The sequence below is a fragment of the Natrix helvetica genome (genome assembly GCF_964273705.1).
Source record: "Natrix helvetica genome assembly, chromosome: 5".
NCBI lineage: Eukaryota > Metazoa > Chordata > Lepidosauria > Squamata > Natricidae > Natrix > Natrix helvetica.
Genome location: NC_138551.1, coordinates 96679827 through 96698032, shown reverse-complemented (window position 1 = coordinate 96698032; position 18206 = coordinate 96679827). Strand labels below are relative to the sequence as shown.

Sequence of the window (18206 nt, the reverse complement as noted above, 5' to 3'; positions counted from 1 at the left end):
TTTTTATCAGAAGATACGTTAAGAGGAAAAAAATGAACAGGTTCACTATGTTTAACTGTTTAATATACTATAATTCTAAGATTATAGAATTAATATCAATGTAAATGATTTTGTAAATTTTGTGGTTATTGCACAGAAATATTTGTATCCACACTGTTTAAGGAAAGATGGAATGTTCCTATTTTTAAAAAAATAAAAACTTTTTTTTAAAAAAGTTAGTTATTAATTTCTAACAAGAGAAGTTCTAAAAATGTAAACAATTTGGTGATGAAAAAGAATAGAATATAGCAAAAGAAACCAATCTGGTTATACAATATCAGTGTGATAATCCGACAATGAAAATGGAATCATACAAAAAAAATTGAATCACCAAAGAAGAATGCAGATAGCAGAGTTAGAAACGCTACAGCAGGGGTGTCCAAACTTGGCAACTTTAAGACTTGTAGACTTCAACTCCCAGAATTCCCCAGCCAGCAGCTGGCTGGGGAATTCTGGGAGTTGAAGTCCACAAGTCTTAAAGTTGCCAAGTTTGGACACCCCTGCGCTACAGGATAAGTGTATGCAAGCTAAGGATGCTAAGAATCTGGGTGCATCTTATACAGCATTTTTGGCCTACCGAAACTCCACCCCCTTTGCAAAAATGGCCGTGCAGAGGGTTTGGGAGGCTTGCACTCTACAAGCGTCCCAAAGTTCTGCATGCCCATTTTTTGCGTGTGCAAAAAACAAGGCGTGCAGAATGCTTGGAAGGCCTGCAGATTGCAAAAAATGTATCTCTTCAAATTTTTTAAAAAATTTATCTCTTCAAAATCATGGTGCTTCTTATACTCCAGTGTGTTTTATAATCCGAAAAATGTGGTACAAAGGTGTTTTAGACATGTTCAAAATGCTGCTCATTGACAACATGCTAATGAATAATGTTGACAAAAAAGTGTAGAGCTACTCAACTGTAATTTGACTTTATCCTTCTACAAAAGTCTCTAAAGGACACATTGACCAAAAAGAATTTCAGCTTGAGGTTAACAGAAAAATGGACAATGAATAACTTTTTACCTTGAAGAAGTTTCAATCTTTAAAGAACAATTTTTAAAACCCAGACAGAAAGGAATTGCTGATGGCTCAACTGAACCTTTATCTATTTTCTGTGAGATGGTCTGGAGAATGTGAAGTGACAAAAGATTGAAGGATAAATAGAGAAAAGGGAACTTGGCCAGACTGACACTGTTAGAAGCTGAGAGGGACAGATGAGGTGTGGAACAGCTGAGGTCATTAGAACAGCTTTATTGTTAACAGAACATGAACCGACTTCAACTATATACAGTTCATTTATATTATACTAGAGCTGTCAAGCAGGGCAACCAATAAGATCGCAGAAACAGCCCGCGCTCAACCAGCCACGCCTTAGCCAATCAGGCACGGCTCAGCTGTTACCGGCTGTCAGTCGTAAGTCGACTTAAGACTGGTCTTAAGGACATAACAGACACCAATACTTCGAAGATGCAAAAGCAGATCAGATACAGAGATACAGATTAACAGAGTTGGAAGGGCCCTTGTAGGTCATGTAGTCCAACCCCCCCCCCCCCCACACACACACCATTTTTGGCAGATGGCAGTCCAGTCTCTTCTTGAAAGCTTCCAGTGATCAAAAAGCAACTGATCTATCAAGAATTTGAAAACATGCTGTAATACTAGAAGTCACCATGTGAGTGACAAAAACTTTTTGTCTTTCCAACTTACCCTGATCACATTTCTTGATTATGACAATGTTAAAGACACAATATATCATTCAGAAAAGCATTAGTTATAACACTGCTCGCCTCCAAGCTGAGCTTGGTATTTCTTCCGGGGGGGGGGGGTTCCGCCCTCCCCAGGCTTCAGGAAAGCCTCCATAGCCTGGGGAGGGTGAAAAATGGGCCCAACGGGCCTACCGGAGCCTGGGAAGGACGAAAACGGCCTCCCCCTGCTTCCCGGAGGCCCTCCAGAGGCCCTCAGGAAGCCAGAAATGGATCATTTCTGAACTTCCAGTAGCTCCATTGGGCCCATTTTTCGCCCTCCCCAGGCTATGGAGGCTTTCCTGAAGCCTGGGGAGGGCAAAAACTCCCTTCCCCGTGTTATGTCCTAGCCTCGGAGTCGTGGCTTCGTCTCCAAGGCTTGCCATTGATTGAGACGCGCGTGTGTGCCAGAGCGGGAGAGTCTCTGTTCTCTGATTGGCTAACCGCAGGACTGCCTGCATATAAATTGCTCTCAAGCAGGGACTGTTCTTTATCTTGGGTTCTGAGTTACTGTTGTGTTAGCTGTTTAATAAAGCCGTGTTAGTCGGGCCTTGCCTCACCTCAGTCATTGCCACCCATCAAATATAATACCCCGGTCCTCCAGAAGGCTGAAAATCAGCTAGCCGGTGCACGCATGCACGCTGAAGCTGACAGCTTGCGTGCCAACAGATATTTATTGTAATTTCTAAATCAGGGGAGTCAAACTCAAGGGCCACGGGCTGGATCTGGCCTATGGGGTGCTTAGATCTGGCCTGCGGGCCCACCCTGGAAACAGTGGAGGATCGGCCCACAGTGCCTCTGCCAGTGAAAATGGAGCTTGGGAGGGCCATGTGCAGCCTCCCTGGGCTCCATTTTTGCTGGCAGAGGGCTCCAGGACACTCTTATGGCTGAAAAATGGAGTCTTGATGAGTGACGTCAAGCTGGCCACGCCCATCCTGGACACGGACACACACACACCAGCCCCCCGAGGTCAAACACATCCCTGATGCGGCACTCAATGTAGTTGAGTTTGACACCTCTGTTCTAAATCATTGAAATACTTAAAAACTATTCTGCATTTTTTTCACTTTTCTATTTGAATGCTGTGTCTAGCTTTGGACAGCATGTTATAAAATAATTTTACAAATATTATTTGATAAGAGGTGACACATCAAGGAGAACCAGAAATTAAAAACAGTCCCTACCAAGGAAAGAAAATAGGCATACTTAGCTTTGGAAAGAAAAAACTGAACAAAGGATATAGAAGCCCTTTTCAAATATCTGATGGACGTTACCTAGAAGAAAGCCATGACTTGTTCTCTAAAGGCTATCAATTTTATCTCACTATTAAAATTTGCCACATTTAACAGAGGTACTAAAATGCCTAATATTAATAGTTTGTTTCGACATGGAAACATGGAACAAAGAAGTTTGTTCCTTCGCTTAAACTCTAAGCTGGATCCAAACATTTTCAGTGGAAGTTTAATGTATCACAAAGGAAATGAAACTGAATATTGGAGCAAGCAGTTTTCCAACCTGTGTTTCCTTCAGTTAAACTGTAGAACTGCAGCTATTATTTTTCTTTACAGTTACATTTATATTTGTTGGCTTGAGCCACACAGATGCTTGAAGGCAAAAGCCAACAGGCAGAGGTTCAAGGATACCATTCTCTGAGTAAGCTAGTCTACAGATACAGAAAAGCGGTAATTGCAGATATAGAAAAGTTGTGAGTCTAAGGATAAGCCTCAAGACATCCATCTCTGTCCCCTGATCTTTCTAATCCTCACAATATCTTGCTCTCGGAGGCCACAATTCTGGCATTCTCCCAATATTTATTTCCAAACATCAATCCCACAAGGTAAGATTGTGCAAAAATAGAGGAAGACATTCATCCAAAAGCACTCGTTCAGATCCATGGCTATGTACTGTCTTGGACTGAGTCTCAAGGATCCCAGCCCAACAAACTAAACACCCCCCACCCAATATTGTGCCTAAACACACATGCACATAGCTTAGTAAACTCAAAGATTTTACTAGGGTGGCTTTTAAAAGCAATTGAGCTTGTATGTGCAATTTGCAGTATCTTTCAGGTTTTCTTTGATCAATTCAATGGCCAGGCCCCAACTTTTGGGCTTAGACAACCTGGAATTATGCCGCCTACAGTCTGACCTAAGCATAGTACACAAAATTGTCTCCTACAACGTCCTACCTGTCAACGACTACTTCAGCTTCAACCTCAATAACACACGAGCAAACAATAGATACAAACTCGAGGTAAACTGCTCCAAACTCAATTGCAGAAAATAAGATTTCAGCAACAGAGTGGTCAACGCCTGGAATGCTCTACCCGACTCTGTTGTTACATTCTCAAACCCTCACAGCTTCAACCTTCAATTGCCTTCCCTCTCGCCCCACTCCTAAGAGGTCCTTAAAGGGGGCGTGCATAAGCACACTAGCGTGCCTATAGTCCCCGTCCTACTATCCCCATTTATTTGTACTCATTTTCTTTGTTCATTTCCATGTTTATACTTATACCTGTTATCTTGTACAGGTTTGACAAACCAAATAAATAAATAAAATAAATAAATCTGCCAACTTGTGTAGCCACAGCAATCCGGGTGGTTGAAGGACAGATTCTCCCATCAAATGTCCTTATTGAGATCTCAATAAGAATCCTTCTACAAAGCTCTGCATAGATGAATTAATTTAACTCGCTCCCTTTCTATTGTCATACTAACATAATAGAGAGAACTGCACTCACTTATACTAGAAATTGACTGACCTCTACACATATTTACATGTTTCCAACCTTCACCCAGAACACATCAGAAACCCATTGTTTGCCTAACTTTCCAATACAACAGACTCAGCAAACAGAGCGATAACTAAAGAATTTAAATCCAACATTTCACTTTGACCAGTGAAGCAAAACAACAAACAGAAAGGCCAGACGGCTCCCCAGGAACAAAATGCTCCAAAACAAGGAGAAAATGAACTTTTTTCAACTCTTCATTTTGCTAAAATAACTTAATGTATCATTAGAGTTTTGAACCTACTATGGACAACAGCAATTCCCTTTTACATGCTCGAGTGAAGGCGTACACTCATTTCATTATCCAACCTAGAACACTTACTTACCAGGCAATAATAGATTTGCCTAAAGTGCTGTTCATTGATAGGCTAAACTCTGCAGAGACTGAGATGCTATTCAGGACATAGATAGATAGATAGATAGATAGATAGATAGATAGATAGATAGATAGATAGATAGATAGATAGGAAGGAAGGAAGGAAGGAAGGAAGGAAGGAAGGAAGGAAGGAAGGAAGGAAGGAAGGAAGAGAAATGTCCATCTGGGTTCAGTTCCAAGTGGGGAAAAAGACACTGGATTCATGGAAGTTGCTTGATGGACAGGATCACATGGCTTGAGATCCTGGGCAAAAAGGGAAGAGATGCTGAGAGGGCCCCGGTTTTATGCCCTCTCTGGGCTTTTGAATTTGAGCTTGTATTCTGATTGGTTATCGGACTCCCATGGGACCATGAAGGGGCAACTCTGTAGGCTGTCCTGAGTCCCAAGCTTGGTTGACTCTTGTTGTGTGATGGTGTGATGATAGCGGTTTGGGATTCCTATTATGACTCTGCCTGAAGGAGGTAGATTTTTGTTATGTAGAATAGACTGCCCAGGCTTTAATGGCCCATTGACAAAGCGGGGTGGGGGGGGTGTTTGAGTTTCTGCCTCCCTTTTAGGGAAAATATTCTGTCCTTTAATATTTCATAAAATATCTCATTTTCTTAGGAGAAGGGTGGGTGCTAACTTCGGAAGGAAGGAAGGAAGGAAGGAAGGAAGGAAGGAAGGAAGGAAGGAAGGAAGGAAGGAAGGAAGGAAGGAAGGAAGCTTTCTAAGAATCAGCTCTGTTTCTAATTATCCAGTTTGAGATACCACTTACAAAAAAAATAACTTTTTGACTTGAGGGTAGAAGCCTGAATTTTAGATTTATCAAACCCACAGTGGAGGAAATGCTTATCTTAACCAGAACATCTCAAGCACAAAGCTGGTTCAATTCCCTCTTCAGCATGGACATACTAAAGTCCCAATACATGAACTGCCTCTAAGGGAAAACAGCACTGAAAGCTAAGTCCATACATGGAATAAAATGTTGTTTGCTGCAGCCTTAAGCCAAGGAATGTTATTTAAGGCATGATAAACTTGAAGCAAAACAGGGAAGTCAAATGCAACTAATTAAGCGCATTTTATTCAACGTCAAATTAAAACCGAGTTCAAACAAACAAAAAAGAAGATGATTTCTTACAGACTTATCTATCGTTTAAAAATGCAGTTCTGCCATTCCTACCAATATAACATCTTCCTTTGATCTTGGATACCGGATCTTTACCCAAGAAGATTCCCAAGAAAGCAGAAATGTCCTCTCCAGAAATGGTTAGAAAAGGAAAAAACCCGAGAGGTCAATTAAAGGAGATGCAGAATGTCTGTGCATGCATAGTTGGGACAGGGATGTATTTTATTTATATTTTAACAGTATTTATTTATTCCCTCTGGCAAGACAGCTGGGGAGGTTATTGCACTTTAAGGTCAAATGATTATTATTATTTTATTGTCCTACACTGAGCCAAAAGACTCAATCATCAAGTGAAGGGCGGGATGTTCCCACAGCTCTTCCAAACAAGGTAATTTTGCCTCTTGGAATTCTAATTTTTAATTATTTTTCCCATTTAAAGTGCTCCCAACAAAAAACCTTAAAAGCAGGTTGTATTCCTGCCTCTACCTATGGTGGTCTTATGATGTCACCAGCTATATAGCCTGTGGCCCTCAGGAGCCATTAAAAAGAGTGGAATAACTGGTTGCAGGTCATTTGATGCAGTGCAGAACAGAATTACAGAGTTGGAAGGCACCTTAGAGGTCTTCTAGTCTAACCCCTGCTCAAGCAGGAGACCCTATATACTATTTCAGACAAATGGCTGTTCAATCTCTTCTTAAATGCCTCCAGTGATGAAGCACCCACAACTTCTGAAGGCAAAGCGTTCCATTAGTTAATTGTTATCACTATCAGAGGAATCATCCTTAGTTCCAGGTTGCTTCTCTCCTTGAATTAGTTTCCATCCATTGCTTCTTGTCTTGCCTTCTGATGCTTTGGGAAATAAGCTGACCCCCCTCTCCTTTGTGGCAGCCTCTCAAATATTGGAAACTGCTATCATGTCATCCCTAGCCTTTCTTTTCACAAGACTAGCCGTACCCAGTTCCAGCAACCGTTCTTCATATATTTTAGTCTCCAGCACCCTGATCATTTTTGTTACTCTTCTCTGCACTCTTTCTAGAGTCTCCACATCTTTTTTACATCGTGGCGACCAGAACTGAATGCAGTATTCCAAGTGTGGCCTTACCAAGGCATTATAAAGTGTTACTAACACTTCACGGGATCTTGATACTATGCCTCCGTTAATCCAGCATAGAATTGTAATCGCTTTTTTTATGGCTACAGCACACTGTTGACTCGCATTAAAATAATTGTCCACTAGGACATCAAAATCCCTCTCGCAATTACTGCTATTGAGCCAGGTTTCACCTATTCTGTACCTGTATATTTGGTTTTCCTTGACTAAGTGTAAGACCTTACTTTTCTCTCCATTGAATTTCACTTTGTTAGATAGGGCCCAGTGTTTTAGTCTGTTGAGTTTCTTCTGGATCTTGAGCCTATCTTCTGGGGTATGGGCTATTCATGCCAGCTTGGTGTCATTTGCAAATTCGATGGATATCCTTTCTATTCCCTCATCCATTCTTTTCATCAAAATATTGAAGAGTAAGACAGAATCACTATTTACTTTCCTCCATGTAGCTATAGTTTCATTAAGGAATACGTGTTGAGTGCAGTTTGTCAGCCAGTAACAAATCCATTTGATGATGATGCTGTCTAGCCCACATTTTTCTAGCTTACCAAGAAGTAGGTTGTGATCTACTTTGTCAAATGTCTTACTGAAAGTATATTATATCCATACTATTTTGCTGGTCCATTAATTTAGTCACTTTGTCGAAGAAATAAATTTTACAATACAATACAATAGTACAGTTGGAAGGGACCTTGGAGGCCTTCTAGTCCAACCCCCTGCCTAGGCAGGAAACCCTATACCGTTTCAGACAGATGGCTATCCAACATCTTCTTAAAGACTTCCAGTGTTGGGGCATTCACAACTTCTGGAGGCAAGCTGTTCCACTGATTAATTGTTCTAACTGTCAGGAAATTTCTCCTCTGTTCTAAGTTGCTTCTCTCCTTGATTAGTTTCCACCCATTGCTTCTTGTTCTACCCTCAGGTGCCTTGGAGAATAGTTTGACTCCCTCTTCTTTGTGGCAACCCCTGAGATATTGGAACACTGCTATCATGTCTCCTATAGTTCTTCTTTCTCTTAAGCTAGACATACCCAGTTCCTGCAACCGTTCTTCATATGCTTTAGTCTCCAGTCCCCTAATCAATTTTGTTCTGGTCATATCTGTTTTTGACAAATCAATGTTGTCCCCTGTGTCAGCCTCTGCTTGGCTGCTCGCTTTCGGCTGCCATTGAAATGGGGGGGGGGGAAGATATATGGTATTTGGGAGGGGAAGCTTGAGCACAGGAGTGAATGAAGAAGGGAGTCATTTTCTCACCATCTACTGCGCATGCTGCAGATAATGGAATTGCCGCCAAGGCCAACCGTCCGACATACCAACCTGATGATGGGTTTTGAAACTGCAGCCCACATGACACCTGTGGGGTGTGGGGATTGGACTGGGGGTTGGGATCACTAGGGGGAGGGAGCTGGGTCACATATTGATATCTATGATTGCGCGCACTTTTGCCTCAGATCTTGCTTTGCTAGCTGCTTTCTACTCATAACCAGTAAAAGTACTCTTGATTCTGAAAAATGGACTTGAGTGATTTCTTTCTTGGTTACTGATGGAGGCTGCCCTGACACCCTGGTTATAACTTTGCTTGATCTGTTGCTTGATTATCTTTTCCAGGATCTCCCAGGTATTGATGTCAGACTGATTGGTCTGTAGTTTCCTGGATCCATTTTTTCCTTTTTTTTTGAAATTTTTCCGATTCTTTTCCATGCCTCTGGTAGTTCCCCGGTGCTCTAGGAGCTTTGAAAGATATGGTTCAATGGTTCTGAGATCACATCTGCCAGCTCCTTCAGAATTGTGAGACGTAATCCATCTGGTCCTGGTGATTTGAACTTGAGTGGACAGTCTGTAGCGATTCTCAGTCATCCAGGTCATGGCTATTCCAAAGGTGCTTTTTCAGAGGAGGCAAATGAAGCTTCTTGTTTTTTCTTTGAAGTCGTTTCGCTTCTCATCCAAGAAGTTTCTTCAGCTCTGACTGGATGGTGGAAAATGGAAGGATTTATATTCCTTGCAAACACCCTGAGATCTCCAAGGGGGAAGAGGGAATGGAGCTGGCAGAGAGAGGGGGGGGCAGGGCCTGGGCCATCTGTCAATCCTCAAATGGAGAGACAACAGCCCCCAGGTATGGAGTTGGCTGATGACGAAGAGGAGGTACAGGTGGGCCCAGTGCCTGACACGTGGATGCACAGACGGCAGAGAACAGGAGAGCATTGGAAATCTATGGGCCAATCCTTGGGAAAGAAAAGCCACCACTGCTAGCGAAGCCCCACCCTAGCTCTGGAGATAAAAGTCAGGGGATGGAGATGAATATATATGGCAGACAACTATTCATCTTCCAGCAGAATTGGCTTGTTAGCCTGCATTGAGAGAGAAACTTTTTTGCCAGGGCTGCTGACACTCCTAAGAAAGGAATCTTTGAGTTAACTTCAGAGGGTTTGTCGTGCTGGGTCAGAAAAAAGTTTCCTTGACTTTTTTCTTGTTTTTTGCATGTTGAAAGAAATGTGTGTTGTTTTTTTAAAAATTATTTTTGACATTTGTTGCAAGTCTTAGTTCATTCCGACCCTTATCTTTTCTAACTTCGTCTTTGCAGATTCGGGCTACATGCTGGTATTCTGCTTTAGTTACGTGTCCCTCTTTCCATTTTTACTTATTCTTTTTGTCTTTCAGTTTATTAGACAGTTCTTTGTGCAACCCTGCTGGTTTCTTCTTGGATTTCTTCCAAAATATCCAAGGAAGAAAGCTTCTGTGGCTCTATCAAAGCTTTGCTCAGCACTGCAATCCAAGTGCCTTCTACAAGAGCTGAACTTGATGCTGAACCTAGACCTTTCTAGCCACACAATTTCCTAATTTCCAGACAGAAATTCAATCTCAATCCTCATCTCTCTTTAAATATCGTATTTTTCAGAGTATAAGATGCACCTTTCCCCTCCAAAAAGAGGGTGAAAATTTGGGTGTGTTTTATACACTGAATGTAGCCCCACTCACCCACCCACCGGCCCCAACCCTTTGGCCTCTGCCTCCCAGCAATTTACCTAAATCCAATATTATATAAATCCAATATTATATAAATATTACCTAAATCCAATATCATATAAATAAATTTATATAAATCCAATAAAACAAAGAAACCTCTTTGCAGCAAACGGGGGCTTGCGGAGGCTTCAATAAGCTAAAGCAATCTCTGCAGCCTGTAACAGCTGATGATTGGGAGAAATTGAAAGTGAATCTTGCTGTTTGTTCCAGTGGCAAATTGCTGGGAGGCAGATTTTTTTTTTCTTGTGCTAATCAGGCTGTTTGCTGCAAGGAGGTAAATCAACAACTATAAATGCCTATAGAATATTCAAATTATTACACTTATTTTTTAAAGACTGCTTTATTATTATTCTAGACAATTTAACAAAATGAAGAAGCTTTTTAAAATAAATGCTTGATCTGAAGAGGCCCAGTGCTATTGTTTTAAAAAATGCTATTCTTTTAAATAGCAGAGAATAACTATACTTCCAGAAAGCACATCAATTTTAAAAGCATCTGTACAACTATAGTCTAAAACATAACACCACAAACAGTGTATATCGTCTGTACTGCTTGTTGCAAGAAGGCAAATTGCTGAGAGGCAGATATTTTTCCCTTGTTTTCCTCCCCAAAATCTAGGTGCGTCTTATACGTCGGAGCATTTTATACTCTGAAAAATATGGTAAATGTTGCTAATCCCAGTGCTAAAGACACTTTCTGAACTCAAAATAGGCTTTGGGTGAAACTGAGATCATTACTCAAGTCTCGCACCAAAAAAAAAAGATGGGAGAGAGCTTTTCTATCAACTTTTGGAACAGAAAAACATTCATGTGCCACAATATTTTAAAACAAATTCTTTTGTTCTCCTTTTCTTTACAATGGAAATGAAGGACCAAGAAAGGAAGTTCTAACCCTAAAACTCTTGAAAGTCTCTTAACTTGAATAATGATGCAAACAGGTAACTTTTTATATGGTAAAAATCTATGAACAAATTGGAGCATAAAAACTTATTTTCGGTTGGGATACATTTTCAATGAAATCCAAATCCAACAGAATTATCCTCACTGTCAACTGCTTAATAAACCAAAATCTCCCCCAAATTCCAAATCTCTTCTGTTGCTTCTCAAACAGTCTTCAACAGACTAAATCTGGATTGTGTCTCACTCTAAGATATACAAGAGTTTAAACACTGTGTATACTCATACTGAATTTGTATTCTAGAAGAGTTTTTAACATAGCCTTCCAAAGAGTATCATATTGATTAATAATAATCCCGTGAGGTATTACCTTGATGTGATTGGGGGGCTTGGAATCCCAATGCCCTTTCATTACATCATCACCCAGCAAGAGTCAACCAAGCTTGGGACTCAGGACAGCCTACAGAGTTGTCCCTGCATGGCCCCATGGGAGTCTGACAACCAATCAGAATACAAGATCAAATTCAAAAGCCCAGAGAGGGCATAAAACCCAGGCACTCTCAGCATCTCTTCCCGTTTTTTGCCCAGGACTTCAAATTATGTGGTCTGTCCACCATTAAAATCATCTTTCCAAACAGCAACCATTGTTTCCAGTGTCTTTCTCCCCAGTTGGAACTGAAGTCAGATGGACATTTCTTCCAAGAAAACATTGTTTACCTATCACAAATATACAAAGTTTGAAAACAAAGAAATAATGATCTGTTATTACAGATCAAGCTAAACAAGAAGAGAATATCTGAAAAGAATACACTAGTTCTGAAAAGGACAACATCCAGAATCAGAAATAGCAACAGCACTCAGACTTATATGCCGCTTCACAATGCTTTACAGCCCTCTCTAAGCAGTTTACACAGTTAGCATATTACCCCCAATAATTTGGGTCCTCATTTTACCCACCTCGGAAGGATGGGAGGCTGAGTCAACCTTGAGCCAGTCAGGATCACAGAATTAGCCTGCAATACTGCATTCTAACCACTGTGCCACCACAGCTCGTAACAGAACAGAAAGAAAACAAAGGTAGGTTCCAACAGTAAGAGGCCCCTTGGATGTAATCCCAAAACATTTGGAGCACCATCTGAACACTATTGAGATTGACAAGTAAAGGCTTGGTAAAGGCTCCCCTCGCACATATGTGCTAGTTGTTCCCAGCTCTAATCATCTCTGTTTCAAAGCCGATGAACCAGCACTGTCCGAAGACGTCTCCGTGGTCATGTGGCTGGCATGACTAAATGCCGAAAGCGCACAGAACACTGTTACCTTCCCACCAAGGTGGTCCCTATTTTTCTACTTGCATTTTTTATGTGCTTTCGAACTGCTAGGTTGGCGGAAGCTGGGACAAGTAACGGGAACTCACTCCGTTACGCGGCGCCAGGGATCCAAACCGCCGAACTGCCGACCTTTCTGATCGACAAGCTCAGCGTCTTAGCCACTGAGCCACCGCATCTCCCTATTGACAAAATACCCATCAGCAAATTGCAAAAGCAGCTTGACTTGAAACAGCTTATATTCTGCAATGATACCTTTAATGTCATCATACGACATCTCCCTATGCCAAGTCCTTAGGAGACACTCGATAGATGGACACAAATGTCAAATCATGCATAAATACCTGACTGATTGTGCCATGAACCATAATAAGAATACCAGCGCTTTTTGATTAAAAACAGTAATTGGGACCAGAATTTGCATCACTAAGCAATGCAACCAAACTATGATGTCATGTGACTGCACTGCTTAGCAATAGCAATCCCCACTGCCACCGTTAAGCAAGGTTTGCAAGTCATTAAGTAAATCCCAGGCAGCTCACAAGCAGAGCAGAAGGTAGTAAGTGGCTGCTGCCGGATGGGAGATAATGGCAAAGGACTTATCGGAGAAACCTTCCCCATTGAAGCCAGCAGGGAAGGTCAAAAATGGTGATCATGTGAGGACAGGGTACTGCAACCGTCATAAGTGTAAGACAGTTGCCAAGCATCCAAATTGCAATCATGTGAGTACTGGAGTGCTGGGACAGATGGAACTTCCAGGATTGGTTGTAAGTACACACTCATTCAGTGCTTGTCATCATTTGAAATGGTTGCTGAACAAGTGATCAGTAAATGAGGACTACCACACCATAATTTAGTAACAGATGCAGCTGAACTCCCAACAACTATTATCATATATTAGAACAAAGAAAGCAACGTTAACAGAGAGACACTTTTTTTAAAAAAAGAAAAGGCATTGAGAGTGACAGGTGTGGGGCATTGGTGCTGTAAAGTCCCCCAAATGGATGGGACTAAATTGGCCATGTAAAAACCTACTGTGTCTTATTTTCTTTTGACCCCCCAAATAAGCGCTTGGCCTTATTTTCAGGGAGGTCTTATTATTTTTGAGGTGCAGGAGGCAGCAGGCATGATCACCTCATGCTACTGTGTTGCAATATTTTCAGGGAGGGCTTATTTTCAGGGAGGGCTTATTTTCGGGGGAGGCTTATTTTCAGGGTAACCAAACCATTCCAGAGGACTCCCAAGCCCACAATAATTGGGCTACAGTTACACACAGACCCAGTGAGGGGTTGCTGCCGGGTCAGATCAGTTTAGACGAACTGGTAGTTCCGACGATCAGCTGGCCCCTCCCACTTGCACCTGCCCTATTCTGTCCTATATTTCTTTCTTTCTGGCTCAGCTGATTTGCGCGGCACAGCTGATTTCCACGCCTCTGCTGTTCTACTTACCATAAGCAGCTGAGCTTCAAATTGCTGTATTTTAAGCACTGCGCACAAGCGCATTAGGTGTGTGATCACCGAACCAGTTGTTAAACCAGTTGCAGCCTACCCCTGCACAGACCCCCATCTCATGCATCAGAATGGTCATCCTACATTTTGGTAATGCTTTCCTTACGTCACCAAAGCGTGTGCGCGCACGCGCACACACACACGATCCTCTGAAATGTCAATGCAATTGAGGCTAGGCCAAGAAGCTTGAATTGGAAAAAAGTAACCTAATGTTCCAATGAACTTTTAACTAAGGCTCTTGTTGCTAAGCAAGGTTCAAGACCAATATGAAAAAAAATACAAGGCTTATTTCAATGTCAGCTCCATGGCAATGGAGGAGAATGTGGTCATGTCAAGAGTTTAAATCTTAGTTCTAACATGCATGAATGTTTTCATCTATTTCTTCAGAATAAAAGATTATTCTGTAAAGTCCAACTGCTTTGCAAAGTCATTAAGTTGAGACTGCAGAAGCTTGCCTTTAAGAGAACATAAACAGTGTTAGCATTACTCTTTGACTTTATCTTATGGACAGAATGCTTAGCCATGCCTTCAAAAAGGTTGCACGAGGATTTAGAAATCACATCCTTGTATACTTGCAAAACAAGTTTCTTAATGTTTGTGTCCAACATGATCTTCCTTGCGCCAATCCGACTTCAACAAAATAGTAAAGGTAAAGGTTCCCCTTGGACATATGTGCTAGTTGTTCCCGACTCTAGGGGGCAGTGCTCATCTCCGTTTCAAAGCCAAAGAGCCAGCGGTGTCTGAAGACGTCTCCGTGGTCATGTGGCCTGCATGACTAAACCCTGAAGGAACACAGAACGCTGTTACCTTCCCACCAAGGGTGGTTCCTATTTTTCTATTTGTATTTTTACATGCTTTCGAACTGCTAGCTTGGCAGAAGCTGAGACAAGTAATGGGAGTTCACTCCGTTATGCGGCGCTAGGGATTCGAACTGCCGAACTGCCAACCTTTCTGAAAGACAAGCTCAACGTCTTAGCCACTGAGCCACCTCGTCCCTTTCAACAAAATAGAGGAGGCCTATTTATGTCATCTTCTTCCTTCAGCAATACTGTGCATCATTTTTTTAAAATTTCAGAACAGCAGTGAAATAGCCTTTGTGAATAGTTAGAAAACCACTACATCCCCCTCCATAGCAAATAGACACAGGTGTGGATTCAACTTGGCAAAAAAAAAAAAGCTTGTTTGGAGTTCAAGAGCAATTATCATGTTAATGCAGAATCCTATTTCTTCAAAGTTACTGTAATTGTCACCCAATAAAGATATGGTAATGCTTAATGTTATCCTGGAGCTGAAACACAAATGTAAACATGGTGGAGAAACTACGGGTATGTTGAAATTTGTTCTGAATTCCCAGGAGGAGAGGTTGTATTCCAGAAGGCCAAGAGGCAAGCAAAATTTAAATAGTTTGGTCAGGAGAAAGAAAATTAAGAAGGCTCCTCCTAAAGTAAATTGCTTTAGTTTGGTAAGATTTTTGTTTATAGGAGAAGAACAAAAAAGGAAACTGTTCAAAAGTAATTCTACTGTAGGAAGTTAGCACCGACCCCTCTCCTAGAAAAATGAAATATTTTAGGAAATATTAAAAAGGCAGAATATTATATTTCCCTGGATGAGAAATGGAGAAACATGTTTTTTAAGCAGGAAGCAGACTCACTCTTAATAGCCCCCACCATCCTCAAGAGCCCACAACAGATGGGCTGCACTTAAGAGATACAGAGATAGGTAGGTCTATTCATAGGCAAATACCATCACTCAAAATCCAACAAAGGTGGGGATTAGCCCCTCTACCCATCTCACCACATGGCACCTGGGAAGATTACATCACCCAGCAAGGCTCAACCGAGTTTGGGACTCAGGACAGCCTACAGAGTTGCCCCTGCATAGCCTCATGGGAGTCTGACAACCAATCAAAATATAAGCTCAAATTCAAAAGCCCAGAGAGGGTATAAAACTCAGAATCTATTTCCTTTTTTTTTTCTTCATCCAGCATCTTCAAGAAATGTGGTCCTGTCCACCATTAAAATCATCTTTCCAAATTTCCAGTGTCTTCCTCCCCACTTGGAACTGAACACAGAAGGACATTTATTCCAACACTACGTATCTGGGTTCTTAAGGCCTGACATGAACTGACTTAGCACAATGAAGAATGTGTTTAAGGCCAGTTCTCCTTAATACCTCCATTGAGGCACTTTATTGTACTGTACTACCTGTGCTCTTCCAGACACTGCTCCTCCCTCTTTCTTGCTGCATGGAGCAGGTTCGATTCAATCAACCAGTCTTTGCAAAGAGGCACTGAGTAAAGAGATAATGCTACGTGCAAAAAGCGGGAGGAGGGCGGGGGTTGCGCACGCATGCGTGGGGGGGCGTCGCGTGCATAGAATTATGGGTGTGGGCACACCTGCACACAACCCCCCTGCGCTACCCCGCTTTTGACACGCGATGGCAAAAAGGTTAGCCATCACTAAGCTAGGTGGTCATTTGCTGGAGACATTTCAAGCTGGACCTTAAATTGAGTAGAGGGCTGGAGTGAACTCAATGGCCAACATGCTCCCTTCTACGTCTATGATACTATGAATGTTTTCCAGCAAATGAGAAATTCTTTTTGATATTTTAGGTAAAAAGTAGAGAGATAAATACTCACCTAGTTCCTAAAATTTGGAACCTTGCTCTTATGATATATGCTGAGAGCGGCAAGACCACTATGCATAAAAATGGAAGGACACTTCGATTCCCACCATGGACGAATAGCTACAAAAGCTGAGCCGGCAGAGATGGCTTAATTGACTCTTTTGATTTAAAAAAAAGAATATAAGTACTTTTGTTGCTACATGGAAACTGCTTCTGGACTTTGTTCTTGAGGTGGAAAAAAATGAAGCTTTGATTTGGGTTTTTATTGATTAGATTGATTTATTGTTATAGAAATGGCAAATTTATATTATTTTGGAAAAATAAAAAGTTGAGCTTCGGTGTTAATGTTTTATTCTAATGCAACAGAGAAAGTCGGAAGTCAAAGCTTTTTTTTTCTTCCTCTCTTCCTCCTTTTTCTTTCCCCTTTTCCTCCCCACTGTGTCCTATGATTTGCTTTCATGTTTTTGCATTTTATTCTATAATCTAAGAAAAAATGTTTAAAAAAGAAAAGAAAGAAAAAAGAAATACGTACTCATGCAGTTCCTATATGTAGTAACGGCAAAACCTAGGGCCACTTAAATCAGTGGTAACCCAGTTTAGAACCAAATTCATTGTGTTTTTTGTGTTTTTTTAAAAGAAAGGATTGTTCCATTGATTTTGCTTGTTGATTTAGGCTGCAATCTAATGCAGGCTGATTTGGGAATAAGCAAATGACTGGAAACAAAGTGGATAAAATGGGATCTTCTTGCTTTCTGAGCTGCGTCCATTAGAACTAAGTAGGGAAATTGTAGTTCCTTCCGTGCAGAGAAGGGCAGAAGGAAAAAACTCCCACCGTACAAGTAAATATTAACTTTTCCTGAGAGAGAGATTTACTTCTAAGTAGGCTACATAATGCAGCTCACGGCTTGGCTTCACAACTGGCTATTCCCAAGAAATTCTCTGTGAGGTGCCACCCAATCAGAAGGACTCCTTTTGCACTCCCACCCCACTTCTGCCCTCAGCCAATTTGTGATCACCGTTTTGCAGTAAACATCCAGCCCAGGAGCAGGGACTTATTTTTTTTATCCCCAAATGGCAGGGAGGAATCATGAGTTATGGTGCAAAGCAGCTACAGGCAAGTAGGTGCATCAGAGCTGAACAGATTCATGCTGGATTATGTGATAGATCTAGGACAGTGATGGCGAACCTTTTTTGGCTCGCATGCCAAAAGCGGGGGGGGAGCACAGGGGGGTCATGCGCAGGCGTGTCACACCCATGTTATGCGCACGACCCCAGCGTGCATGTGTGCACAGCCAGCACTCCCCCCCCCCATTTTTGGTGTACTTTTTTCACCCTCCTCAGCCTCTAGAGGCTTTATAGGAGCCTGTGGAAGGTGAAAACAGCTTCCCCCCCCCCCCCCCCCCCGGAAGCGCTCCGGAGGCTTCAGGAGCTTCCCTGAAGCCTCTGGAGCATGAAAAACCAGCCCTACAAGCAAACCGGAAGTTTGGGAATGGACTCATAGGGCCCTTTTTCGTCCTCCGGAGCCTTCAGGGGCCTTCAGGAGGCTTCACTGAATGCTCGGGAGGGCTAAAACCGGCCCTACGAGCAAACTGGAAGTATGTTCCTGAACTTCCAGTTTGCCCGTAGGGCCGATTTTTTGCGCTCCGGAGGCTTCCTTGAAAAATGGCCTCAAAAGAAGGC

The 18206-nt window shown here is 41.9% G+C and overlaps 1 protein-coding gene across 13 annotated transcripts in view; it reads right to left on the bottom strand.

Annotated features, from left to right (window-relative positions):
- The window catches only part of SORBS1 (sorbin and SH3 domain containing 1), a 134963-nt gene that overhangs the window by 105879 nt on the left and 10878 nt on the right, over positions 1 to 18206 (bottom strand). Inside the window, exon 1 of one of the 13 annotated variants that reach the window (XM_081953756.1) lies at positions 10269 to 10432. The exons of the other annotated variants lie outside the window; for them this stretch is intronic. The gene's annotated coding sequence lies outside the window, so the exon portion shown is untranslated. Of the gene's footprint in view, positions 1 to 10268; positions 10433 to 18206 lie in introns of those variants that run through there. 13 annotated transcript variants of the gene reach the window in all.